Source organism: Canis lupus, chromosome 10 (assembly GCF_011100685.1).
Source record: "Canis lupus familiaris isolate Mischka breed German Shepherd chromosome 10, alternate assembly UU_Cfam_GSD_1.0, whole genome shotgun sequence".
NCBI classification, from domain to species: domain Eukaryota; kingdom Metazoa; phylum Chordata; class Mammalia; order Carnivora; family Canidae; genus Canis; species Canis lupus.
Window position 1 is genome coordinate 22,225,452 of NC_049231.1, and position 25,887 is coordinate 22,251,338.

Genomic DNA, 25,887 nt, shown 5'->3' on the forward strand with positions numbered 1-25,887 from the left:
CGGCCAGGCCTGGCCTCGCTGCCCTGTGACCCCAGGGAAGGCTGCTCGGCTTCTCTGAGCATCCCTGTCGCCCAGGAATGTGTTCTCCCGCAGGGCAGGATGGGGGACGGAAACTGAACCAAAAAGGCCTCGTAAACTGTGAAGCGCTTCTCCACGTGAGGCCCCAGGCTCTCGGTTCGGGGCGGCGGACAGAGCGGGCACGGGGACAGGGAGACAGATCTATTTCAGCACCCGGCTCCCCCTCTAGCCGGCCCCGTGCCCCAGGCCTGGGTGGGGAGGGGTGGTGCGGCCGTCCTTGGAGGGCGGAGGCCAGGGACGGGCCACGAGAGGGAGTGGGAACACGGCGTCCTGTCCCGTTTGTGGTTGGCATGTGATTTTGGGGGGGCTGGCTGTGTGCAGGGCTCGGGACCCAGGTGCGGGGCACGGAGGCGCCGTGGCAGGAGAGGCAGCTGGCTAACGTCCCCTGTGTGTCCCCCTGCAGCCAGGTGAGCGAGCATACCCGGCCCACCCAGGGTGAGCCTGGGCGCCGTGGCCCCCAGCTGGGCACACAGTCTGCGACGCGGCCTCCGTGGAGGGTGGTGCTCAGACGTGCCCAGGGCTGGTGTGGGGCGGTCAGTGAGCTTTCCGGGGAGTCCACCCACCCCCTCCCCAGGACACTGTGTCCTGTGACAGCCTTTGCTATTTGCCACCATGCTGACCCTCGTGGAGACGCCTCTGGGTGTCCTGATTCCTGGGGGTGGGGTTTCCCATGGGGAAGGGGTGTAGGTTCCAGGCTGGGAGCACTCATGACCTTGACCCCTGGACCGGGGACCCCCACCCAGTGGGCCTAGCATCCTCCTCTCGGGATCACCTCCAGCTCCGGGCCCTGGGGTTGGACCATGGGAATGTGCCCACACTCTGGGCATGGAGAGGCCTGCAGGGTGGCCACGGACCCCCGGCATGAATGATGGCGGTCAGAGCTGGCCTTGCTCAGCACGCCCACCTGCCCGGCACTGGGCCAAGCCCTCCGGGTCTTCACAGTAACCCCAGGAGGGGGTACTGTGGGTATCCCCATGGAATGGACCAGGGCCCCAAGGCCCAGAGAGGGCACAACCACTGCGGAAGGTCAACAGCCAATACAGAGTAGAGGCAGGATTGCATCCCGGCCTGCAGAGCATGGGCAGGACCCCAGGAGGGGATCGCACGTCACAGCCACCGGTTTCTCATCTGCAACACAGGCAGGGTGCTGGCAAAGGGTCAGTGAGGTGAGGCTGTGGAGGGTGCGGGGGGTGTGGGGCCTGGTCGGGTAGCAGGATCTCGGAGCACATGGCATCTGTCCTGCTTCCCGGGGACAGGCCAGGCTCCAAGCAGCAGAAGCCCCCGAATGGGGAGGACAGGGAGCCACCGGGCCGGCCGGCAAGTCCGTCCATGCTCAGCTGCCGGCCCAGGGCGTCTTTAGTGCCAGGCAGGTGTGCTGCTCCCAGAGGCCTGCAGCTGCCCCGAGGCTCTGGTGCTGGAGTGCAGACCCTCTGCGCCTCCCCCACCGCACCCTCCACGCCTGCAAACCTGCTTTCGTCACCCTTTCTCCCCTGATGAGGCTCTGGAATTAGCTGCTATTTTTGGCAGCTGCAATCAGGCCACACCACGCCTGGTTATTGTTAGCATCCCGGCCACCGCTCAGGAACGTCGCCTCCTTCAGAAACGGGTGAGCTCATTGGCTCAGAGGTCCAGGGTCACTGTTCTGTGAGGCTCAGCAAAGCAGGGGGCGCTCCCCTCGCTGCCCCCCACCCCAGGCCAGGGCAGCACCACGTCCGAGATGGGTCGGGAGTGGGGAGCAGACTGGTCACCGCGCCGGTGGACACTGTGCACCATGACTGCCACCGCATCTCCCCTCCACACGGGGCCGGCCCATCCCCGCACCCCCCTGCTGTCACAGGAGTCGGCGTGCCACCCGGGCCAGCCAATCACTCGTTGCATTCCCTCCAGGTTCAGTGATCGGATCAGGAGTGGGCACACGAGCCAAGAAGAATGTGGAAACATTCCTTTCCCACTGGACCTGTCTGGCTGGGGTGCCAATGCATGCACCTGACCATAGACGTTCTCAAGCTCCCTTGCAGCTAGGAGTGGCCATGTGCTGTAAGAGGAGAGCTGGCTTGCTTTCCTGTCAGGGGGGGACAGGCTCAGTCTGCCCGGGATGCGGATTTGATGCCCAGAGCAGGAGCAGCCACATTGTAACCATGAGGATTAAAGCCGTACCTCTGAGGGCAGAACAGAGCAAAGGCTGGGCCTTCTGGAAAAGAGGTGGTGGGCGTAGACCCATATGTGCACGCTTATCTCTTCTCGAAAGCTCAGTAAATGCTAGCAAAGATCACCCGAGAGGCCTCACCCTCAAGTGCCAAGAGAGAAGGAGAGGAAACCAAAGCAGTGTTTGGGAAGCCAGAAAACTCGTGGGTGAGCCGTGGCCCGCCGGGCAGGGCCGAGGAGGCCGGAACTCAGCTGGCGGCCTGGAAAGCTGAGGAGCAGTGACACCAGGCTCAGAAGTCGGTGGCACCAAGGGCCTCCGGAGGCGGGAGGGCAGGAGGATTATTTTAAATGAGGGGTTCATCTCCCTCCTCTGCTCGCTGGGCTGGGCGGGTGCTTCCCGAGCCCAGCAGGAAACCTGAGGTTTATCTTCAAGGGAGGATTGTCTTTGTTCGATCTGGCTGCTATTACAAAATAGCCAGCCCGAGTGGCTTATAAACAGCAGAAATTTATTTCTCACGGTTCCTGCCACGGGGAAGGCCCAGATCAAAGCTGTGGCATGGTCGCGCTCTGGTGAGAGCCCTGTCCCTGGTCCACAGCCAACACCTGTCACGGAGTCCTCTCGGGGGGTGGGGGGTGGCAAGGGAGCTCTCTGGGGTCTCTTTTACAAGGGCATGGGTGCCATTCCCGAGGGATCCACCTCCTATGACCATCACATCAGGCATCAAGATCAATTTGGGGGAGATGCAAATGTTCAGACCACAGCAAGGGCAAAGCAGTGAGGGTACCAGGAGCACCTGAGGACGAGGGGACCCCTCGGAGAGCAGGGGGTCATACTCAATATTAAGATCCCTTGGGGCACATGGGTGGCTCAGCGATTGAGCATCTGCCTTCAGCTCAGGTCATGATCCTGGGGTCCCAGGATTGACTTCCCCATCGGGCTCCCTGCATGGAGCCTGCTTCTCCCTCTGCCTGTGACTCTGCCTCTCTCTGTGTCTCTCTCGAATAAATAAAATCTTAAAAAAATATTAAGATCCCTTGCCCTATTCCTCCTTGCCCCTGCTGGAGAACTGGCCGCCAGGCCTTGACTTCCAAGGGCAAGAGGTCAGAGATCATTTCCGGGGACATGACCTTTCCAAGTGGAAAGATCCAAGACCCTGAACCTGGATGGTACCCATCCAGTGAAGACCCTACTTGGCAAACGTTAGTGCTTCCCATGAGCTTTTCCGTTTTTAATTTTATTTTGTGTTTTAAAAAGATTCATTCATGTACTTATTTGAGAGACAGAGACAGAGAACAGAGGGAGAAGGAGAAGCAGTGTCCCTGCTGAGCAGGGAGTTTGTGGGGCTCGATCCCAGGACCCCGGAATCATGACCCGAGGCTAAGGCACATGCCCAACTGACCCCAGCTTTTCCTTTTTTAAAAATGAAGTGTAGTGCACAGGTCTCAAGGGCGCAGTTTGCTGAGTTTTGACAGATGTGTACGCCCGTGGACCACATACCTGTCTCGGGGTGTCAGACGTGCCCCATCAGCCAGGAGAGCCTCTCACCCGGCACCGTCAAGCCGAGTCCTGTTCCCAGCACCTGCCCGGGCAGACCCTGTTCTGATTTCTAGCACCATCGGGAAGCTCTGTTTGCTCGAGAAGTTCATGTAAACAGCATCGAACTGCGTACACTTGTTTGTGCCAGGCGTCTTTCCCTCGGCGGGACACTGGTGGGGCCCTGGGCTGTCGCACGTGTCTGCGGTTTGCTCCTCTTATGGTTGAGTAGTATTCCACTGTTTAGATATAACATGCTTGATTTATCCATTCTCCAGTTGGTGGACATTTGGGTTGTTGACAATTTGTGGCAATTACAGACAAAACTGCTAGGGAACATTTCTGCACAAGTCTTTATGCAGACACATGCTTGCATCTTGTAATTGGACATATGAGGGAAGCAGAACTGCGTGGTCATAGGCGGGGTGTGTTTACGAGAAGCGTGGCCACATTGATTCGCAATGAGGCGCCTGGAGGAACAAGAGGGTCCCTCTATGAGAATAAGGTGCCATCCCGCACGGACGTGCAGAGACGAAGACCGTTCTGGGGAAATAAAAATAATTGCAGCAGGAATGAGAGGCCCGGGAGAGGAGCCGGGGACAAGGACCCGATCCTACAGGAAAAAGAGTGGAAGCGACAGAGACAGAAATTGAGAAAGATAAGGAAACCAGAGAAGAGTCTAGGAAGTTAACATCCAGAGATCGAAATCCAGCAAGGAGCGGGCAGGGAGGACAGAGGGAAAATCATTCGTGAAGCCATCAACACGTGTTCTACTTGCCATGTCTACCGAGAGCCCAGGAAAATTGCTGAGAGTAAGTAGACCGGCACCAACACGTATCCCTTGACCTTTCAGAAGGCTAGAGAGCACGAAATCCGTCTGGGGCGGAGACTAAGCTACAGGCGATGGATTAGGATTGAGGATTCTTTAGCTTTTCAAGAGCAGTTTTGGGAGCCAAGTGACCAGGGCGTGATTCTTGTGGAAGCCTACAGCCGGGGTGCTGAGAACCGCTCTATTCTGAGCTCAGTAAGGGATCAGCCTTCCTGTGTGGCCTCCCTGGGGCTGGCCAGGGGAGGGTAGTCCGTGGACTTGGAGGCACAGGGAGGAAGCAGCCATTGGCCTCTGAATGTCTCTGTGGCTGGAACTGTGGGTGGACTTGCAGACACGCCCAGCTTGTTTTCCAGTTTACTCACACATGTTCCTCTTCTCCCTCGTGGACCACACGCAATGCCAGCCCCAGCCCCAGAGGCCACAGACTGATCCTGGACCTCTGCTCCAGCCCTTCTGATTTGTTCCTGTGTGGGTGCCCTTGTCTCCCATGACTCAGTGGGCCTACCTGAGTATGTCCTGCCCCAGGACATTGGTCAGTGCCTCTTCCCTGATCCTCCCCTCTCTCTCTGGAGCTTCACTTCCCAGCTTCTCCCCAGACTTCAAGGTTTAATTTCTATAATAAATCCCCATAGCACCCATGCTAGCTCTGCCCCCACCGACTGCTCGGTGTTAGATACAGTTTGGACACTGAAGTGGTTCCAGAGACGTATGCGTAGAGATCTGGGATTGGTTTTCTGATCTGGCCAGACTTAAAGGCATTAATGACTCCATCACTCACTCACTCGTGATAAAGAGAAGACCCCTCTTCAACTCATATGTTGGCAAGGAAGTTACTTGAATTATTGCCTGGAGTTCCCTGGATCAAGCACCCGTGGGAGGCAAGGCTTCAGGTGACCAACAGATCTCACCCCCCACACGAAGTGCACCTACATGAGTGATTGATTGATGTGTTAATGAACTGATTGTGGCCGTCATTTCGTGATTGATGTATATCTACATACATCGAATCATCACCTTGTATACCTTAAATAGACACAATTTTACTTGCCAGTTATACCTCAATAAGGCTGGAAAGAAAGAGAATTCTACTTGCTGTTTCTGCACCGTTGAGCTCTCCTGGTTCAGGGGTGTCAGGTTCCGAGAGAGGAATGCTTCTGCTAGCAGCACAGCAAAGCTTGGCAGGAGATGCAAAGCAGAAGCCATTCCTCTCTGATTGTTCCTAATCAGACACAGTGACCCACAGGGGCAAGAATTGGGTCCCAGTTTATTTGCATTTTCCCTTGGCCCACATTTGACTTGTCCTCTGTCACCAACCCTGCTAACCTGCAGCAGTCCAGGCCCGTCTGCAGAGGTGATGGTGCCCTGCAGGCAGTGGCTGCCCATGGAACCCTCCAGTGGCTCTCCCTGGGTGCTCCCACCAAAGTGGCTGGCCATGTGTGGCTTCGGCAAATCCCCTACTGATTCTTTTTTAGTTTCCAACCTCCCTGTTTCCCCGATGCCACCGTCCCAGCCCCTCCTCCCATGTGCAAAGCCCAACCCTTGGTGGGGCAAGGGACCGCTTTCCCACAGCTCTCACCACGGCTTCTCTTCCTCCGAGTCTAATATACCCAGCCAAACTATCCACCTGGTATGAAGGTAGAGACCTTCCCACATGTGAAGCATGGCAAGCCTCTATCTTCTGTGGGTTCTTTCTCAGGAAGCGACAGAGGGGTGTGTTCCATCACTCCAAACTAAGAGAGGAACATCAAAACAGAAGGAAGATATGGGATGCGGGAAACGGGATGCAGGAAAGAGGAGAAGGAGCATCCAGGACACTAGCTCCGCCCCAAGGCGCTGTGGACCAATGGACCAGATGTGAGCATGTTCGAAGGCTCCAGGATGGAGCATGTGGGGGATAGACAACACCAAGAGTGAGTTTGTGAGTGAGTCATCTAAACTGATGACTAGAACTTAAAAATTGACCAAGAACCAAACAAATGCATCAATTAATATTCACTTTGGGAAGGGGCACCTGAATGGCTCGGTTGGTTGATCATCTGACTCAAGGTTGTGAGTTCAAGCCCCACGTTGGGCTCCAGACTAGGCGTGGAGCTTGCTTACCACAATATATTAACTTTAGGAAAACAAAATTTGGGTAGGGAAGGCTACATAAGTACCATTCTCTCTGCAGCTGACCGTCCGTAGCATTTCATGGGCAGCGTGATGGAAACATTTACTGTTGATTCCATCAAACCATGAATTAGCCATAACAGGAGTGTGAGGGTTGTGTGTGCTTTGCAAGGGGCGGTGCAAGGAAGCTATATGCCCATCTGCCATAGGGGACAGTCCAGAGATAATGCCTAAATCTAAAAACCCAAAGGAAGCCAAAACTCCCCAAGTCATCAACACAAGCAGGTTATTTAGAGATATGATAAAGACCAAAACGATGATCTAAAACAGTTTAAATCACTTGCTCTTGGGCAGGAAGACAGGAAAGGGTGAGAAATGGAGGCAGTCTGTTGTTTCGGGGAAGTAGACGATAGAACTCTTTGATGCTAAATTTCATGCAAATGTGACAGATGACAAACAAGGAGTCTGACATGTTCCAGCAGCAGCATCAACCATAGATTGGCTCTGAATCCTCGTTACACCAGAAAAATATACCTCTGGGGTGTCTGGCTGACTCAGTCGGAGGAGCATGCGACTTGGGGTCGTGAGTTCGAGCCCCACGTGAGTTCGAGTCCCACGTTGGGTGAGACTACACCTCTTCTGAGCTTGAGCACCGCCCGCCAGGGCTCCAGCAGACGCCTCTAAGCAGCTACAGCAGAAGTTTTCGTGACTGACCTCCGCGGAGCTGACCCTCCCGGCCCCCACGCGCACATGCACACGCACACGCGTCTCCTCTGTGAGAGGCACGCGGCTGGCCTGGCAGCCCTACGCTTACTCCCCTCAGCCCACCGGCTGCTTCAAACGCCCACTCATCCCATGCTTGCTTCCAAACCTGCTCATGCCGGTTGTACTTGTCACTGTGGAATGACCCAATGTGAGTGAGGAAAGCGAGTTTGTTTCCCTGAAAAAAGAAACGCCAGGGTTTGAGGACTCGGTCAAGGAACCACATTAAAATGTGCCATGGAAGAGTAGGGGGGGGGATTTAAAATCTATCCGGAAGATTCTGTGCACTGCCTGCTTTGGGTATATCTTTGTTTTTCATTTGGGGACAAACCGAAGTTGCAAATGGTTGACAAAGCACCAGGAGCTAGGTTAGTGCAGCGACACTGCAAGGCATGCCAATCATCGCCAGACACAAGTCCCCACATCGAGACAACATACAATCAGCTGTTTGCAATTTGAAATGAGATGTCTAAGGCACCTCGTGTTATTTTCTTTAAAAAATTGAGGTACGATCCACACAACATACCATTAACCATTTTAAAGTACAGACTCGGTGACATTCGGCACATGTGCAACCACCACCTCCTTCTAGTTTTGAAACATTTCGGCACCCCAAGAGGATACACGTGTCATTTAAAAATGACTCTCCGCCTGACAGTCCCCTCTTGAGTGACAGACGAACGTCTCATCCTGATGGTGCTGGTGGGAGGGATGGGTGCTGGGGAGGAAGGATTTGGGTGTCCAGACACCACCAGGCTCTCACGTGGCGCATCTTCTGACGCGTGAAGCCCCCAGACACGGGCATGGAGCTGGGAGGCGGAAGAGGCAGGCACCGTCCGCACCCCCAGAGCATCTGGGTCAGCCAGTGCCTTCAGCCGGAGGTTCTAGGAGTCAGCGGGGTCCCTGCCTTACTCATCGCATGAGCTGGGCTTCCTGCCCTGACCTGTAACAGGCATAAGCCCACTGAGGCCCCGACTCGGTGAGCAGTCGCTGGTCCATCCTATCCAGAGCTGGACAGTGAGTGTCAGAGACGAGTGAGGTCCAGCAGCTGGTCCCCCCTCTGCGTCCTCCTGCTCCCACGGTCTCCGCGATCCTCAGGTAGGAGGAGGCAAGGAGGGGTGGTGCGAGCCAGGCCCTCACTGCCCGGGGACCGGCATTCAGGACCCTCCCCTCTGACCACCTCTGCTACTGTCCCCGGCGTACACGAGCCCTTGGGTGAGAGAGCCTGCAGGCCCCCCCATGGGCTGGGACGCTTGACAGCCCTCTGCCTCCTCGGGGGCTGTGGATGCTGGCACAAGACACCTCCCACTCAGATGTTGTGCTCGTTTTCTGAGTGGGACGCTGGATTTGCCCTATAAACTCATGAGGCCGCTCAGCTTCATGATTCCAGACTCACTGTGGAGTCTGACCTTGAGCAAGGCCATTAGGCTCACTGTCTACGAGAGGTGGCCATTGGACTAGGCCAGCTCCGTCCAATAGAAATGTAGGTGAGTCACGGATGAAGTTTAAAATTTCCTGGTAGCCACATTCAAAAAGTAAAAAGAAGGGCCACCTGGGTTGAGTGTCTGCCTTCGGCTCGGCGTGATCCCTGGGTCCTGGGATCGAGTCCTACATCGGGCTCCCTGCAAGGAGCCTGCTTCTCCTTCTATGTCTCTGCCTCTCTCTCTGTGTCTTTCATGAATAAATAAATAATATCTTAAAAAAAGTAAAAAGAAGTAGGTGAAGTATTTTAAGATTAATTTTAACTCAATATATCTGACACATTTTTACAACATATAATCAATATGAGTAACGAATGAGATATTTTACAGGGTTTTTTAAATTTTTTTTTTAATCTGATTGCATAGTTTATCCTTTTTTTTTTTTTTTAAGATTTATTTATTTATTCCTGAGAGACCCAGAGAGAGAGAGAGGCAGAGACACAGGCAGAGGGAGAAGCAGGCTCCATGCCGGGAGCCTGATGCGGGACTCGATCCCGGGACTCCAGGATCGCGCCCTGGGCCAAAGCAGGTGCCAAACCACTGAGCCACCCAGGGATCCCCTGCATAGTTTATCCTTGAGGGACATCTCATTTTGGAGGAGCCACATCTCCGATGACAATAGCCACGCGCGTCTAGTATGGGACAGCACCGACTAGACTAGCTTTTCAACCTCTAACTGTGTGCTTTAAGCAACAGGAACAGTTTTTCAAGTGAGACTTTGTTCAGGGTCCCATCACATAAGTGGTCGAAGGGAGGTTTCTCTGGTTGTTTCAGGTTCTTGCTTTTCCCTCCCGCAGAGACCCCTCTGCCCTGCACGCCCCCAGGATGTGCAGGTGGGAGGAGTGCGATCTTCCCCGGAGCCCAGGAGGTGGATATGGTGCTTTCCAATGAGCAGACTCCCTCCTGCGTCAGGACCCGAGCCTGGCTGTCTCCTCTGCTTGAAATGCTTTTATTTTTTAAAAATATTTTATTTATTTATTCATGAGAGACACAGAGAGAGAGAGGGAGGGAGAGACACAGGCAGAGGGAGAAGCAGGCTCCATGCAGGGAGCCTGACAAGGGACTCAATCCTGGGTCTCCAGGATCACACCCTGGGCTGAAGGTGGCGCTAAACCGCTGAGCCACCCGGGGCTGCCCCGAAATGCTTTTATACCCCCTTTCTTCCTCACCTCATGTCACTTCTTCAGGGAGGGCAGAGAGAAGCCATCACAGGGTCTGGTCCGGGGAGCCAGTGGGGGGTGGGGGGGTGGCTCCATCCTGCAGGCCCTGGCTACCCACCCCGAGGTGTGGATCTCATCCGTCCCCAGTTGACCAGTGTGAAGCACCCCCCCCCCAGGGTTTTGGGGACACAGTCAGAGGATGGGATTTGCATTTGAAAATGACCTCTTTGGCTGCCTGGTGGATGGAGGCTGATAATGATGCTTCTATTTTTAAGAAAGGCCGACTCCCTTGGTGGCGCCCTGAGGAAAGGGCAACCCTGCATGATGCCAACTTTGATGAATAATCTCAACTCCATTGAAATGTTTCACCAGGGCTCCATGGCAAGAGGCTTAGAAATTATTCAGCCTCACAGCTGTCTCTGCAGAGGGGGGACCCCCCGGCTGGTCCCTGCCTGGGGAAGGTGGTGTTTAGTGGAGCCTTTGGATGTTCTCAGCAGCTCAGCTGAGGGTTCGAGCCCCACCGCGTCTGAAACCAAACGGCCCCTTCACGTCCAGGGATCTTGATGAATGCTGACCAGGGCGACCCAGGCCTGGTGCTGGCCACTGGGGCCGCAGAGATGAGCCAGACACAATCTTGAGCTATCCCATGTGGTGGGGAGACTGACAGCCAGACAGTTAGAAGGTGGGATGATTCTCAGGGACAAAGGGGGCTGTGGGACCGGGGTCTGGAGTAGCAGCCTGGGGTGACAGGAGAGATGATGTCTGAGCTGGGTTTAAAAGGATGTGTAGGAGTTCACCTGGATGAGGTGGTAGATGAACATCCTTGCCTCTGGGAGGCTGGTGTGAGAGCACAGGGCATGGGTGTGGACAGACAGGATTTGAGGCCGGAGGTACAAGCAGGGCCGGGTCCTGGGCTTTGCGTGTCCAGCCAGGGGGTTTGGGCTCTGGCCCAGAGTCCTGTTGAAAGGATTTAAGCAGGGACAAGACACAAATCTGTAGTTTACAGAGTGGATCACTCAGCTTGCACCAGAGCGACCAGGGGCTGGACCCCAGGGTGAACACCGACGCGGGCCTGCCCTCAGGGAGCTCCCAGGCTAGTGGAAGAAGCCCGAGCGGCTGCGTACCCAGGAGGCGAGAGAACATTGCCCTGTGTACACCTGAGGAACTCCAGGCACAAGGAGGTACAGGGTTTGCCCAAGACCCTCCCGAGCTTCTGATGACCCCCCCGCAACTGGGTTCACACCCTGTGCCGTCCGCTCCCACACCAGGGTCAGTCTGCGTGGCCAGCAGCGTTCAGAAGAGCTGCTTGGTATGTGTCTTCTGGAATTAGGGTATAAACGACGCTGCATTTCCTGTCTCGGCCGTTCTCCCTCTCGGATCGCTTGTTCCAGGGAAACCCACTGCCACCGTGTGCGCGGCCCTATAGAGGGGGCCACGCGACGAGGCCACGTGAGTGAGCTTGAAAGAAGGTCCTGGCCCGGTCAAGCCCTCAGGCGATGGCAACTCACAGAGACCCTGCGTTAGAACCATCCACTGAGTCCCTGCCGGATTCCGTACCCTCCTACCCCACTGGAGAATACACGTTTGGTTGAATGTTGGGGTGACTTGGTATGTGGCAGTAGCTAGCTGATGCCCGTAGCTCTCTAGAGGTCAATTCGGGCTGTAGGATCCTAATTCCTGGCATCCGTCCCTGCTGCCTGGACCCCCACGTCTTGTGCCCTTGCCTGAGTCCCTCCTCCTTAAGTCGGCCACATGGATTCTGATTTCCCTGCTGGTGACAGGAGACTGGGGCTCCGGGGTGAGACCTGGTCACCAGTTATGGGCCTGCCCCTAGCACACCTGAGCTGCCTGAAGGTGGACCCTCCCCCTTGCTACCTGGCCCTGCTGCTGTCTGTACCTGAGACCCCCTCACCCTTGCCTGGCTCCCAGCCTCACCCTCGGCAGAACCCTGAAGGCTGCACCATCTTCAGCCAGCACCCCAGACTGTACTCCAGGACGGGAGGGGCCCTGGCTGCCTCATGCACAGCAGGACCCCCACGACCTGGACAGCGCCCGGCACAGAGTGGGCACTCTGCCACCTGTTGGACGGACGGCACATCCGTGCGGCTTCTGGCTGCCCCGCGTGACTGCAGCCCTGGTTGGCTCCCAGAGAGTGGCCCCAGCCCACCCTTCGGTGACCACAGCTCAGACCTGCTGCCCGGTCTGGGGGCTCAGAGGAAGAGGCAGCGGGACCAGGGACCGGACAGTGTGGGCTTGAGTTGGTACAAGCTAGTCTGAGTGGCTGCATGGGTCAGAGGCACCTGCCCTACCAGCCTTGGTGTCCAGGTTCCAGGGGCTTCTGTGCCGGAGACACGTCCTTGTCCTCAGAGACTCCAGGCTCTGTCCCTTCCAGCCTCTGGGCCTAGTGGGGGAATCTGCTTGTGTGAACGAATGTCCTTCTATGCCACCTGCTTAGTGCTGGCCTGGGCTGGACACGCTGGGCACAGCGGGATGGCTTGGGTCAGGCCAGTCCTTGAGGAGACGGAGCCCATTGCTCAGGCTCAAAGAGCAGGACGCCCGGCGCTGGCCCAGCCTCCGGAGGTTGCAAGAGGGGACATTTCTGCTGGGTGGTGAGGACAAGTGGGATGTCACCAGTGAGAGGGCAGAGGGAGCATGGGCAGGGCTGCACAGGGCTGGGCAGGCCTGGCCTCCCCCCACAGCCTCTCCTCAAATGTTCTCTCCGCTTCTTCCCGGGTGAGGGTCTCTCCACGGCCCGAAGCCCTTTCACATGCTGAAGACAGCTGTCCCCCATCACCACCCGCGTCCCGTACCCTTCCCTGACCCCTGCCCAATCTCTGATCGGATGGCCCCCAGGCGCCTCAAACTCAACAGCTCCAGAGCAGAGCTCATGATAGGAGGGCAGGAGAGGGTCCTGAGTAAGAACAGGGACCCTGGAGTCGCGCTGCCACTGTTTTTGTTCAGGCTCTCTTCCTCTCTAGCCGTGTGGCCTCAGGCGAGTTGCTTAACTTCTCTGTGCAAACCAAGGATGTGTCGAGAAGTTGGGGGCCAGGAGACCTGGGGGAGCAGGGGGGCTGGATGGAGTGTGGAAGACAGGTGTGGGGGGAAGGCAGGGCAGGGCTGAGCCTGTGACCCTGCTGGGTGGGGGGGGCAGCTGCTTCACCCAGGGGGTGCCAGTCAGCCTCTCATTTAATCGGCACTGCAGTACGGGACGTGCAGGCCCATCATGCAGATGAGCAAACTGAGACTCGGGGAGACTTCGGAGACCCTTCCCCGAATTCATGTGGCGGATAAGCGGCAGGAGGTGATTCGAGCCCCGATCGGCCATTCTCTGCAGTCTGCCCCGCCGGCCAGAGAGCCCCCTGGACACATGATTCTAGGGGTTCCGGGTAGGGAAGGGGGGGGCCATTCGAGCAACCAGGCTCCCCCGCCTCCTCCATGAGGTCCCGGCCCCGTCCGTGCAGGCTCGGAGCAGGAGCAAAGGCCCAGAAGCTCACGGCGTCCGGCGGGGAAGGCCAAGCCTGGGAAGGTTCTGGGGCTGGAGGCCACTGCTGTAGGCAGAGCTGACACGGGGGGCGAGAGGTGCCCACTCACGGGCCAAGCACTGGGAAGGGGCTGAGCTGGCCCTGTGCCAAGGTGGCCCAAGGGAGGGCCCGCTGGGCCACCCCCCACCTCCCTGCCTGCACCCAGAGCGGCCGGGCCCTTGCTCAGCAGCCGTTCGTGGGGGGCTGCAGTGAGTGGGTCAACCCTGATGTCCTTCCATCCTCGGGGGGACGGTCGGGCTTTCTCCAAGGTGAAGCGTTTGAACCTCTGTGTTCTCAGGCCACAAAGGATCTGAGGTCAATGGAGTGTTTTTGCTGCCAGACGCCCCCAGTTTTGTGAAAAATCCTTCTGAGGCTGCTGTGACGGCCGGCGTGTCTGGGTGGGCGGCCGGACAAGGCCCTAGGGGGTCCGGACCCCTCTGCTCTGGCTGGCGATGCCCAGGACCAGCGACGTCACCCACACGCACTGCTCCAAGTAAACCGGCCTGCGTGCCTGTGCTGTCTACGAGCGCCTACTGTGTGCAAAGCCCTGGGCAGAACTTGGGGGGCGCATAAATAACCCATGCCTACCCTCATTCGGGGTGACCTCCCAGCCCTGGTTTCCTAAGAAACCACACCCTCAGCCTAAAATATGCCGGAGAGACATCCTCCTGGCCCGTGTACCCTCGTGGCAGCACCATGCCGTCTCCTCTCCTTTACCTTCAAACCCGTCCCCGCTTCTCGGCCGACTCCTCCACTGCGCCTTCTATTAACAAATACTGTCCCGATGCCAGAATTGTGAAGTCTTCCTTCCTGATCAGACCAACTCCTACTCATCCTTCAAAACCCACAAATGCTCCCTCCTTGGCGAAGCCTTTCCCGTTCCCCCAAGCAGGTACTCCCTCACTCCTGGGGCTGCCCAAACAGTCCCCATAAGTGCATCAGCTGCCATGACACTGGCTCCCACCAGCGGACCTGCCACTGTCTTTCAGACACGGTTCTAGGCGCTGTCCTTGGCGCTGAGGCAAAGCAGGTGACCCTGAGCAAAGACCCAGAAGGTAAGGCCACTGGCCTTGCTCGTCTATGAGCACCCGGGATCTGTGGAGGCCACAGTACAGACTCAGAGGGTGACCACACGTTGTACTTATGGTTGTGGTGGAGGAGCTCAGGAAGGAGAGAGGGGGAGCCCTGAGAAGGTGCCTAACACCTCTGGGGGCCAGTGTGGTTCGGCAGTGAGGGGTCGTCCTGCTGCAGAAGAAACAGAACTAATGTCATATTAAAGCACAGGATATCAGTTCTATTCCTTCCTTCACCCATCCACCCATCTATCCATCCATCCACCTACCCACCCACCCATTCATCCATCCATCATCCACCCATACACCGATGCATCCTCCTTCCAGCTGTCTATCTGTCCACCCATCCTCCTATTCATCTATCCATCCATCCACCCACCCACCCACCTACCCATCCATCCATCCATCTATCCATCCTCCTATCCATCCTCCCTCCACTCACCCAACCATCCACCCTTTCACCCATCCATTTATCCATCCTCCATCCACCTACACATCCATCCACCTATATCCCTCCTCCATCCATCCATCCATCCATCCTCCATCCACCCACCCATCTATCTACCCCCTCATCCATCCACTCATCCCTCCCTCTAATGCTTGTGTTTACTCTGTCATAGGTGAGGTTACCAGGCAAAGGCAAACCCAGTCCCTGGTCTTGACCTTTTTGCAGATCTCTAGCCCTAGAACTGTGTGCTGACTTTCCTCAATCTTTGTTGCCTTGTTGGTAGGGGAAGCAGAGGTGATGACAGGCGGCAACCACACAGTGTGGAAACTGGGTTGGATAGAGGGAAGAAGGACAGGGCTGTGGGAGCCCAGGGTCCAGGCCTGGAGGTCATACAAGATCAAGAGGGGACACATGAGATGAATCTAGAAGCATCTGAAGGAGGTACAGCCAGGGCAAGGGGGTGGGGAGGATTATAAGGAGTTGAGTCAAGCTGGGCCAGGGCCAAGTGTGTGCTGTGGAGGCTGGAGGAGTCACAGGTGCCAGATCTGGGCCAGCCTGGGGAGCCAGGGTGTGGGAGTGGGGGCAGCTCTGGGGCCAGGGTCTGGCTGGGTTTGACACTTTGGCCTTTCACTCAGGCCCTCTGTGCAGGCTGAGGTCAGTTAAGAAACACACGCCCATCCTCCCCTCCATCTATCCATCCATCCACACACCCACCCATCTACCATCCTCCATCCACCCACTCACTTATCCATCCATCTAGAAAGGACGCTAAACACACCCATTTCCTGGTCCCCTGAGAGTGCCCTGTGGGGTGAGGCAGAGAAGGAACCCTCACGGAGGGTCCTCTGCCCTGGTCCCTGCTGCCCTGCCCTGGGTCGCCGGCCTCGAGGACCCCCACTCAAACCCCCCTTGTTCCCAGGGAGCTCCCTTCTCACATCACAGCAGGCTGAACCCAGCTAAGGCCCCCGGTTCGAGGGCATCATTTTGCAGAGACAAAGGAAAGAGCGCGAGGGGGGCTGGAGCAAACCGGCCTCCAGAAGGACTGTCTGGAAAGGGCCGGGGGCCGAGGGGGAAGAAGGGACGTAGCTGCCGACGGGCGGAGGGCTCCAGTCCTGCTGTGGTCACCTCAGAGACGGCGGCTAAGTGCCTCACAAACCCGGCGTCCTGAGACTTGACTCCTGGCTGTGTGACCCCAGGTGAGCGACTTAACCTCTCTGCTCCTCCAGGGGACAGTCCTGCCTGGTTAGGACAGCTTGGATGGCCCACGGCTGCTCAATTATGAGAACATCTCGCTTGGGGATGTGATGCCTCTCCCCTCCCTTCCCCGTGGTTTCCTTCCCTCCACACACCTTCTGACCCTCTGCCCTGGATGTGCAGAGATGGGCTGGGCTGGATGCAGCTGGGCAGGAGGGACCGCGAGGTGGACATAGAAGGTTGAGAGGTGGGAGCACCACTCTCCTGGGCACTCTCCGGGAGGCTGCAGGTTGGGCCTGAGTCATAAGGCTGAGAGGGGTGGCCTGAAGGAGGCGTATAGAGCAAATGACAGCAGGTGCAAAAGCCCTGGGGCATGTCCCGGCTGGCCACACCAATCCTTGCTCTGCCCCTGGCTAGATGTGCCACCTTGGGTACAAGCCCTCTCTCTGTGCCTCAGCTTCCCTGTCTGTAAGGGAGCAGAGAGCAATAGTACATACCTGTTGGTGTCACCTGTGAGGCGGTGGGGGGAGTCGTGCGTGCAGGGGCTTTGAGCTGGGCCTGTGAGTGGGAGTTACGGTTATCACCCCGGGAATCGTCTTCTACTCCCCACCCCCAGCGGAGGAAATAGCAACCTGAATGCCAATTCGCGACCGTCAAACACAGGTCTCAAATCCCGCTGGTGGCGACCTTCCAGTTGGCGCTGGGGAGGAGCGATTTCGGCCACCTGCTCAGACGGCAGCTTTGGGGTGACAAGCTGTTGTCAGAAGCTTCTAACAAGCCTGGGGTGTCAGCCGGCCAAAGGACCACCTGGACGGGGCTGGGATAACCGGGTCCCTCTCAAAGGCTCCCAAGTGGCACGCAGGTGTACCTCCCCCCGCGTTGAACCCGAGGATGCTGGGTGCAGGTATTGGCCGCCATCCCCCCAGCAGCAGAGTCCCTTTGTCAGCCCCCCCCCCACAAGCTTGCACCTCGGGGGCCCAGCACTCCCGGTACAGGTGATGCGCGTGCCTGGTGCGCCCTGGGGGCAGGTGACACAGGGCGCCAAGCGGCCGCCTCTCCTGGGAAGCATGTCCCCGCCACTCCCCGCCCCGGGAGTGGGCAGCAGGCAGCTTGGGTTCCAGTGGCCGTGGGAGGACCCTGGCCATGCCTGCCTCTGCCTCCCGGGCTAATAAACAGCTGTGGCCTCCCTGTGTTCCAGATGGATCCCAGCCTTGCGTGCGCCCAAAGAGTTCTACTAATTAAAATCAGGTTTTGACATTTGGGGTTGTCTTTTTTTTTTCCTGAAGACAGGAGATCATGCTCGGCCGTCAGCGGGGAACTGGAGCGTCGGATCTGTCTTAAACGCAGGGCCCCAGACAGCTGGGCATTACGACTCCAGGCACGTGGGTGCTCCTGTTGATTTACTGAACGCGTCTGGACTCTTCCCCACGCTCTGCAGAGATTTGAAGGGGTCAAAGAACAAGTTTGTCTTGTTATAGGCAAACCCCCCCCCCACACACACACACAAAAACAACCCAATAAACAAGATCCAACGCACACATGATTTCTGGAGTCAGAAGGGACCCACCGTTTGTGGCTTTACTAGCCGTGCGTCCTGGGGCAAGTTATTCGCCCCCCGGGGCCTCGGTTTTCTCGTCTGTACAATGGGTGCATGCAGAGCCTTCATGGTGAGGGTCTAGAGAGGGTGAAATTAGGTCGTGGGATAATAAAATACCTTTGCTGTTCAATCGGCTTCCTATGTAGGCTTGTTTAAAATGATTCACAGGGTGAGAACAGGAAAGTTAAGTGAAAGAAAAGAAGCAGGGCAGGGGTGCCTACTGTTGCCCAGCCTGGGAGCTGCACCCACCCCTCAACCCCCTTACAGCCCTAGGCAGACTTGAGAGGCTTGGGGCTGGGCTTGTGGCCCATGGGAACCCGAGTCTGGGACACAGACAAGCGGAGGAATAGGGAGACTGAGGCACAGCTGCTTATCTTGCTGCAGGTGAGGTGCTGGGAGGGCAGGGTGGGGAGTGGGGAGCGGGGCTGAGACCCAAAGCCCTGTGGGGTCCGGCCTCTGCTTCCAGGGCTCCCCAGCCAGTCCTGACCACCTGCGCTAATGATAAAATCCTCACCTGGCTGATGCCTGAGTTTGGGGATCAGCAGGTGCAAGTGCGAGGAGGTGGTCCCAGTGAGGAGCCGTGGGGGGTCGAGGGGAGGTCTGCACCCCCTCGCAGCCCAGTGAGGGCAGTGACAGCATGTCCTAGCTCCAGGAGAAGGGAAGGTGATGGCTTCCCCTGGCCAGGTGCCAGCCGCAGCCCCGCGACGGCGTCTCAGCCTGGAGTCCAGGGCAGGGACCAGAGCAGGTGACACTCCTGAGCCGAGATGGTACAGCCGCGGGCCTGCAGGTAGCCGCCAGGGGCCAGGCGGGTGCCCAGCGACAGTGATGGAGCAGGGCCCCAGCCATGCCGGTGCTCCTGCTTCCAGAACATTCCCAGAGCCGGTGCATTCTCAGCCCCCGCCTCTCTCCCGACCTCCCATCTCTGCCCCTGTCCTTGTCCCGCCAGGCTCATGGCGCCCCATGGCCTGGCTCTGCCTGTGGAGCTTTCCCTCTGGGGGTCCATAGGTCGCCCCCCACCTTCTTCCCCAGGAGGGCCCCCTGACCCCCTCCCCCATCGTGCAGGACTGTTCCCACCCTGCCCCCCTCCACTCTGCCCTGCATTATCTTATTTTCATATCTCTGCCTGATGGTGAGCACTTGCCAGACTTCTTCATGCTTTGCTCTTTCCCCTCCTGCCGGGGACAAGCTCCTGGGGACAGAGACCCCACTTCTTCGGTCCCTGACGGGCCCCGGTAGCCTACAGGGGTGCCTGGCCCGGAGCCCCTGCTCAGGAAACCTGGGAGGTCCCTGTATTGGTGGGGGAGGGGGATGCATGGCCTCCCTCCCCTGCAGGAGCAGCTGCCTGTGGGCCCCAGACACCAGGTGCCACCTGTCCGTAAGAACCGAAGGCCCTTGTGTCCTCCTGGGACCCACCTCTCCCGGTGTTCTCACCCAGTCTTCACATCAACTCAGCCCATTCTGCATAGGGGGACACTGAGGCTCCCAGGGGCCAGGGTGGGGGGACGACCAGGTTTGCAGAAAGTCTTTTTGGAAACAGAGTGTGGAGCACCCCAGGCTGGGCAGACAGCATGGAGGGCAGGGGGCGACCTCGCGGGGACACCTGACTTCCCTCTCGGGGGCCCTGTGGCCCCCAGCCTGCTCCCTCCTGCATGTGGTCCTCCCTGGGCCCCCAAAGGGTGGGACTGGAGCCTGCTCTCAACACTCACTGCTGCCTCTTTTAAAAGCCTCCTCCTCTGAATAATAATCGATTCAAACCATTTAAAAATACATGTTAATTCTTCACATTCATCATTAACATGGATTTATAAGTGAGAAATACAGATTCCATACATCTTCATTGAGGAAGCCTGGGGAGGGCACAAATCTCAAAGTGAGGAGCGCAGCTGGTGGGGTGCCCGGGTGGCTCAGTCGGTTGGGTGTCCGCCTTCGTCGGCTCCAGGTCATGATCCCGGGGTTCGGGGATGGAGTCCACGTCGGGCTCCCTGCTCAGAGAGGAGTCTGCTTCTCCCCCTCCCTCTGCTGCTCCCTCTTCTTGTGTGCACTCTCTTTCTCTCAAATAAATCAATAAAATCTTTTTTTTTTTTTTTTTTTAAAGGAAGCCCAGTTGAATCATCCCCAGTGATAAATGATGGCTGAGCATGTTGAGGTAGGTCCTTCCCGGCTTTCTCCAGGGCGTGTGAGTGTGAGTGTGGCCCCGCCGGGAATTTGGGGTCTGGGGTGGGAATCCTGCAAGAGCGACTGCACCGGAACGGGGCACGGGGTGGCAACGTGCTCATGCTGCTCTCCTGCCCGCTCAGTGCTCACGGCTGCTCTTAGCCGTGGACGCCGCCCCTCCTGCCCCTGTGCCCTCTGCCCCTGGTTCCAGCCTCCTTGCTGCTCCTGGAAGGCCCCAACGTCTTCCCTGCTGTTCCCAACGCCCAGCACGCCTGCACCCTCCCCTCCTTCTTTGCCTCGACTTACCCGGGCTGCATGCACTGGGGCAGCTGTTCCTAGATGCGCCACCCGCCCCCCCCCCCCCCCCCCCCCCCCCCGCCCCGGTTGAATGAGAGCTCACTTATCCCTTCCTCTGTGTCACAGCCTGTCCTATCAGGGCACATGTCACCTCTGTCCCGTGCCACATGCTCCTCTGGTCACTCATGATCTTTCTCTGCCACCAGCACGTTTGGGCTGGTGAAGCAGTCACCATGCCCGATGGGTATGGCCCTGTCTCTGCGGTGCCCAGCACAAGCAGGGGATCGATCTGTGACCACCTGAATCTCAAAGAAGGGGTGACCACAATGACCGAGGGACATAGAGACATTGAGTCACACCTGCCTGTGTTGGGACATGTTTCTAGAAAGAACGTCTCCCAAAACCCTTTACTGACACGTAATAGACTTATGGGAAAGCACACAACCCTCACCACGCGGCTGTGTGGATCCTCACCGCGTACACACCCGTGTACCCAGCACCCAGATCCAGAAATAAAGCATCAGCGCCTCAAAAGCCTCCCTCACGCCTCCCAGCCTCTGCCCTTTGCTGCCACGGTCCCCGCCTCTGCGCCACCGATCCGAGACTGGTGGCAGCCGTGCCGGCTCAGCCACCCCAAACGCTGCCTGGCAACATCCCCGAGGCCGAACCCAAGCCCTGCACGACCCAGCCATCGGGGCCGCGAGGTGTAGACACCATGGAAACGGGCACAGACGCTCCCCCAAGGACACCAAGATACGTCCTGGGAGGTCTGTGATCGCCTCCAGCTGGGAACCACCCATCTGTCCATCGCGCACACACACACACGCAGGGTGGATAAATAAACTTTCGATATTTGCAGGGTGGAATCTTCCTAGCAACGGGAATGAAAGTAGAACAGACACGGGCAGGGCCGCAGAGGATCTCAAACTGTTGAGTGGAAGGCGCCAGACAGAAAACAGAACACGCTCCGCGATGACATTTAGACACAAGGCAAAGCAGGCGAAAGAAGCCGGTGGCACCAGACTTTTGTTTATTTTTCTATTCTTTCTTTTCCTCCCTCCCTCCCTCCCTTTGTCCTTCCAAATTTCGGGGTCTCTCTTGCTACACACACACACACACACACACACACACACAGCCTTTTCTCTGCATCAGGAAATAATACCCTTCAAAATGATGCATCCCATGGTCACGGGAAGGCTCACAAGTGGTTTGTACCTAGTGATAGTTTGTAAGCATTAAGGCTTCAGAGGATCTGTTATGTTTTTCATAAGTTAGAGTGGGTTCGAGGTCGCTGTCAGACTCAGGTACTCTGAAGGCTTGTGGGGTGGAGCCGGGGGCGCCAGGGCTAGTGGCAGGGACCATGTGACACGGGGTATGCGTCACGCCCCATCAGGTGGGTGCGTTCACGGCCCGGGAGGCACGGGGATCCCATCCAAGTTCCGGCAGAAGGAAAGGGTAAGATTTGGTCGTGCAAACTGTGTGTCTATGTCTTCTTAACGGCTGCAAACTGCGGGTTATCTGCAGAGGTTAGGGCTGGTGTCACCAAATCTTGGCTATTGATGCGTTTAAGCCTGGGGCCGCTGGGGCTGAGCTGCACGGGCTCAGATCTGGGCTCTACCGGGTACTAGGGATAGATCCTGGACAACTTATCTCAACTCTCAGGGCCTTAGCTTTCCATCTGCAAAATAAGTTCAAAAGTTGCATGAACCACATATGCCCGCTGCAAGAATTAAATGAGTCGTTCCCCTTCAAAGCCCTTGGAAAGTGCCTGGGACACAGTAAACATTTGATAAATGTATTTCCATCCTTGCCAGTTGCTTACAAATGTCTTATCAGTCAGCTTTTGCTGTGATAATGTTGCATAACAAGCACCCCCAAACCTTCTCAGTGGCTTTCAACAGTGAGGAAGAGATGCTACTCGGGGCTGTGGGTGGATTCACACCTGCTCCTCTGGTCTCTCCTTCTCTCGCTCCCAAAACCAGGAGGAAGGAGCAGTGGCCACCTGAGGTGTTACTCCTGAGGGTGGCGGGCAGGACAGTCCAGGGCAGGGAACCACGGGACGTCTCATAGGGCCATTGCTGGCTTCCTGAGCACCGCCCCTTCCACCTGCACAAAACTAGTGTCGTGACCAAGCCTGGAGTCCGCGAAGCAGAGATGGAACGGTGGCCAGCATGGGGGTGGGAGAAGGGAAGCTGCAGAACTGACATGGTCTCCTGCCCGCTGCGTCTAACCCGCTGACACGATCCTCCGGCCGGAGCACCTGCGGGGCCGTCTGACTGACCTGGAAGGGTAACACCTGGTGAGTGATGGGAGCACTTGCCTGTCGCTTCATAAAACATTGCCGAGTTGCCTTCCAGAAAGATTGAATACACTTTACTCCTCCTGGAAGAGTATAAGCCTGTTGTACAACAGCTCCAGCCTGCGGATGGGAAATGATCTTTTTCCATCTTCAGCTAAGTTGGTAGATAAAACCAATGCCAATGATGATGGTAGTGACTGCATCGCCTTAGATCCCGGGTTTGGATTTTCTGGGGGGAGCTGCTCCGTGAATGACGTCAGAAGGGCCTCGGTCAGGTGTGACCGCACTCCCTGCGTCCCTCCTCGCCCTGCCCACTTGTGCTCCGGGCAGATGGGCCTGCCCTTGACCTGGGGCCTTGGCCGTGCGGCCTGCGCCAGCCCCAGGGCCACCCCATGCCCTCGTGGTTCGCTCTGCCCTTCCCCTACCTTGCCCCTCCCCTCTGCACGGAAGCAGCGGGTCCTGGACTGCCGCTCCCTTCCCCCTGGGCTCTGGAGGAACCTAGTTCAGCAGGACCAGTGCTTTTCCAAACGAGAGCAAGAAATACTGTGTCTTGCTGCAAACAATCAAGATATTAGGATCGCTCGTTATTCCAGAAAAGCCACCAGTACAGTGCGTGAGCTGATGGGCATTGCCCTCTCCCTGGAGACCTGGAGGCTCGGGGTTTACAAGTGGAAGGGCCTAGAAGATAGTGAGGTAAGTGGGCGCCTGTGTGCAGGAGGCGGACTGGGGAGAGGCCTCGGGGCCGCTCCCGCGGGGGTGAGGGGCGCCGGGCAGGGCAGCAGGGAGGCAGGTGTCTGATGCAGCTGCAGCGGGGCACTCGGCACCCAGGGGGAGCCCCGGAGCTGAGGGGAGGCTTGCAGAGGCTGCTGGGTTTGAGGCCCGGGGCCACGCTCTCGGCCCTGCACTGACCAGTCATTGGATGCAGGCTTCTGGGAGGAGCTGCCCTCGGGGAGAGGTGCCCCCAGGAGCTCTGGCAGCCAGGAGGGGATGCCTCAAGGCTGATGGGAGGGCCTGGTGGGGAACCACTCACTCCCAGTGTTGATCACGCTCCGTAATCGAGCACCTACTGGTGCTGGACATATGTTAGCGACTGTGATCAGCAGGGCCCTGAGGGGTTACTGGCGACATCCCTCGGAGAGGTTCCGTGTTTGCCCCAGGTCACACCGCCAAGGCCAAGCTGGGCTGAAGCGTCACCTCTCCTTCGGGAGGGGGCGCCCGACGGCCTCGTCATGTGCGTAGGTAATAACCGCAACAACATCAGAGAAATGGCCCAACACCAGGCGCTGACGGGATGTGACTATTGTGTTGTGGACTGCTGTCTTTTTTTGTGCCAGAAGCTTTTAGTCTTCTGAGAGGGAAGCAATTTAGAAAATGATTCAGCAAACAGTTTGGCAGATGTTTCCTTGGGCTGCTGGGTTTGTAGAACGTGCCTTGTCTTTGGAATTGATCAAATCTGGGCGGAGTCCCAGCTTTGCCCCTGTCCCACCTCCCGGGGTGGGACCCTGGGCCTCGGCCAAGGGGTGCCAGGGGGGGCTCCTTCCACCTCTCCATTCCCCAGGGGTGGGGCCGGAGGATGCCCTCTTCCAGGGGAAGAGGTCGGGAGGATGAGGGGAGGCGATGGGTCTGTGGATTGTGAACTGTGTGGGTCAGTGATGTGCTTCAGCTCTGGGCCTGGGGACACAGAGGTGACGGGGTGTGGTCCTCGACCCCAAGGAGGCCACGGCCCAGTGGGGAGCCAGGTAGATCGACCGGCTATCATCGGGCTGCACCAGGTGCCACCATGCAAGGAGACACAGGGTGGGGGCCAGCGGCGGGGAAGGACATGGGGACTGGGTTTCGAAGATCAAGTCAGAGCTCAGCGACTAACCAAGAGGGAGTGTGGGAGGAGCAGGTGCAGAGCTGGAGGGGCGTGGGTCCGGGGCAGCAGGTCACTACAGAGAGAGGATAGCCTGAAACATTTATTTGGCTTTGTGGCCAGGATTTCAGACTGCCCCAAACGTCCTCTGGGTTCTTAAGACAGGGGCCCCTGAGGCACAGCAGGCCTGTGGTTCCTAGCAGTGGGCTGAGAAGAGAGGGGCTCCAGGAGGACCCCCCACTTTGTGCAGAGCCAGAGGAGTCCCCTGTGCTGTGGGGGCGGGAGGGGGAGGCTGGTGAGGTGTGGCAGTGATGCAAGGGGTGTGGGATCATGTGGGAAGGACACGGTCAGCATCTGTAAGGGGTCGGGCCTCAACCTCAGCCAGTTCCAGGGTCCCGTCCGCACGGGCACCAATGCCCCTCAGACCCCCCTGCAAACAGTGGGCCCAGGGGGACACCGCCATCTCAATGGCCTGGGGCCCTTGTGAGATCCTGCAGAGAGAGGACAGGCACCTGGTCAGGTGCAGCAAGGGAGGGAAACTGAGCCCCAGCGTCGGTGAGATCCCGACGGAAACAGTAAGGTCTGGGGGCCATGGGGGTAGTGGCCAGAGATGAGGCAGGGTCTACAGGGGCCCGGCCATCCAGGGGGGCCTCAGCCAGGTCCAGCCTGACCCTGTGCAGAGTCCCGGAAGACCCAATGCCAAGGCGCGATGGGGTCACTGTTGTGCTTTTGGAGGCCGAGGAGCTCTCAGCGATGAGGTCCGAGCTGGGCCCGGGGAGGTGGGCCCAGAGGTGAGCAGCTGGACCCAAGAGCTCCTGAGAGATGCAGCCAGCAGCTGGGGGCCCTTCCCTCCCCTCCGTGATGGGGGTGCGGCTGCCGCGGGGAGAGCAGCTGGTCCCCGCTAGGCCACATAGCCTCGCAGGCCGTGTATTCACTCAAGGAACATTTGTGGATGGTGCACCAAGAACCAGGGAAGGTCTGCAAAAGCAGGTGTGGTCTGTGGCCCATTTGGAGCTCGTGGTCCGATAAAATAGGTATAAAGCATGAGGGCGCATAAGCAGAATGCAGAAGGTGATTGCAGATTGTGGGCAATGCCAGTCACGTCGTTGCATTCACAGCAGGGAAAGGGAGAGGAGGGGGGCAGGGGAAGGCTGGAGAGCCATGTGAGAGAACGTGGGGGCTGGAGACACCTGGGAGGGAGGGTCTCTGGGCTGGGAGCACACCCCATCACAGGCCCTGGTCCAAGCACTCTGAAAGAGCAACTTATTTCATCTTTATGACCAATGTAAGACACACTCCTATGTGCCCATTTTATAGATTATGGAAACTGAGGCCTGGAAAGGCTGCATCA

At 57.7% G+C, this 25,887-nt stretch overlaps 2 long non-coding RNA genes across 2 annotated transcripts; both read left to right on the forward strand.

Annotated features, from left to right (window-relative positions):
- The first annotated feature begins 329 nt into the window (after positions 1-329).
- On the forward strand, positions 330-9,109 carry LOC119873612. The gene is made up of 3 exons (XR_005365491.1): positions 330-485; positions 6,283-6,440; positions 7,175-9,109. It is a non-coding gene; the product is annotated as an uncharacterized LOC119873612 (long non-coding RNA).
- A 6,049-nt stretch (positions 9,110-15,158) lies between these two features.
- On the forward strand, positions 15,159-18,061 carry LOC119873611. Its single transcript, XR_005365490.1, has 3 exons — positions 15,159-16,336; positions 16,998-17,238; positions 17,621-18,061. It is a non-coding gene; the product is annotated as an uncharacterized LOC119873611 (long non-coding RNA).
- Positions 18,062-25,887: the final 7,826 nt, after the last annotated feature.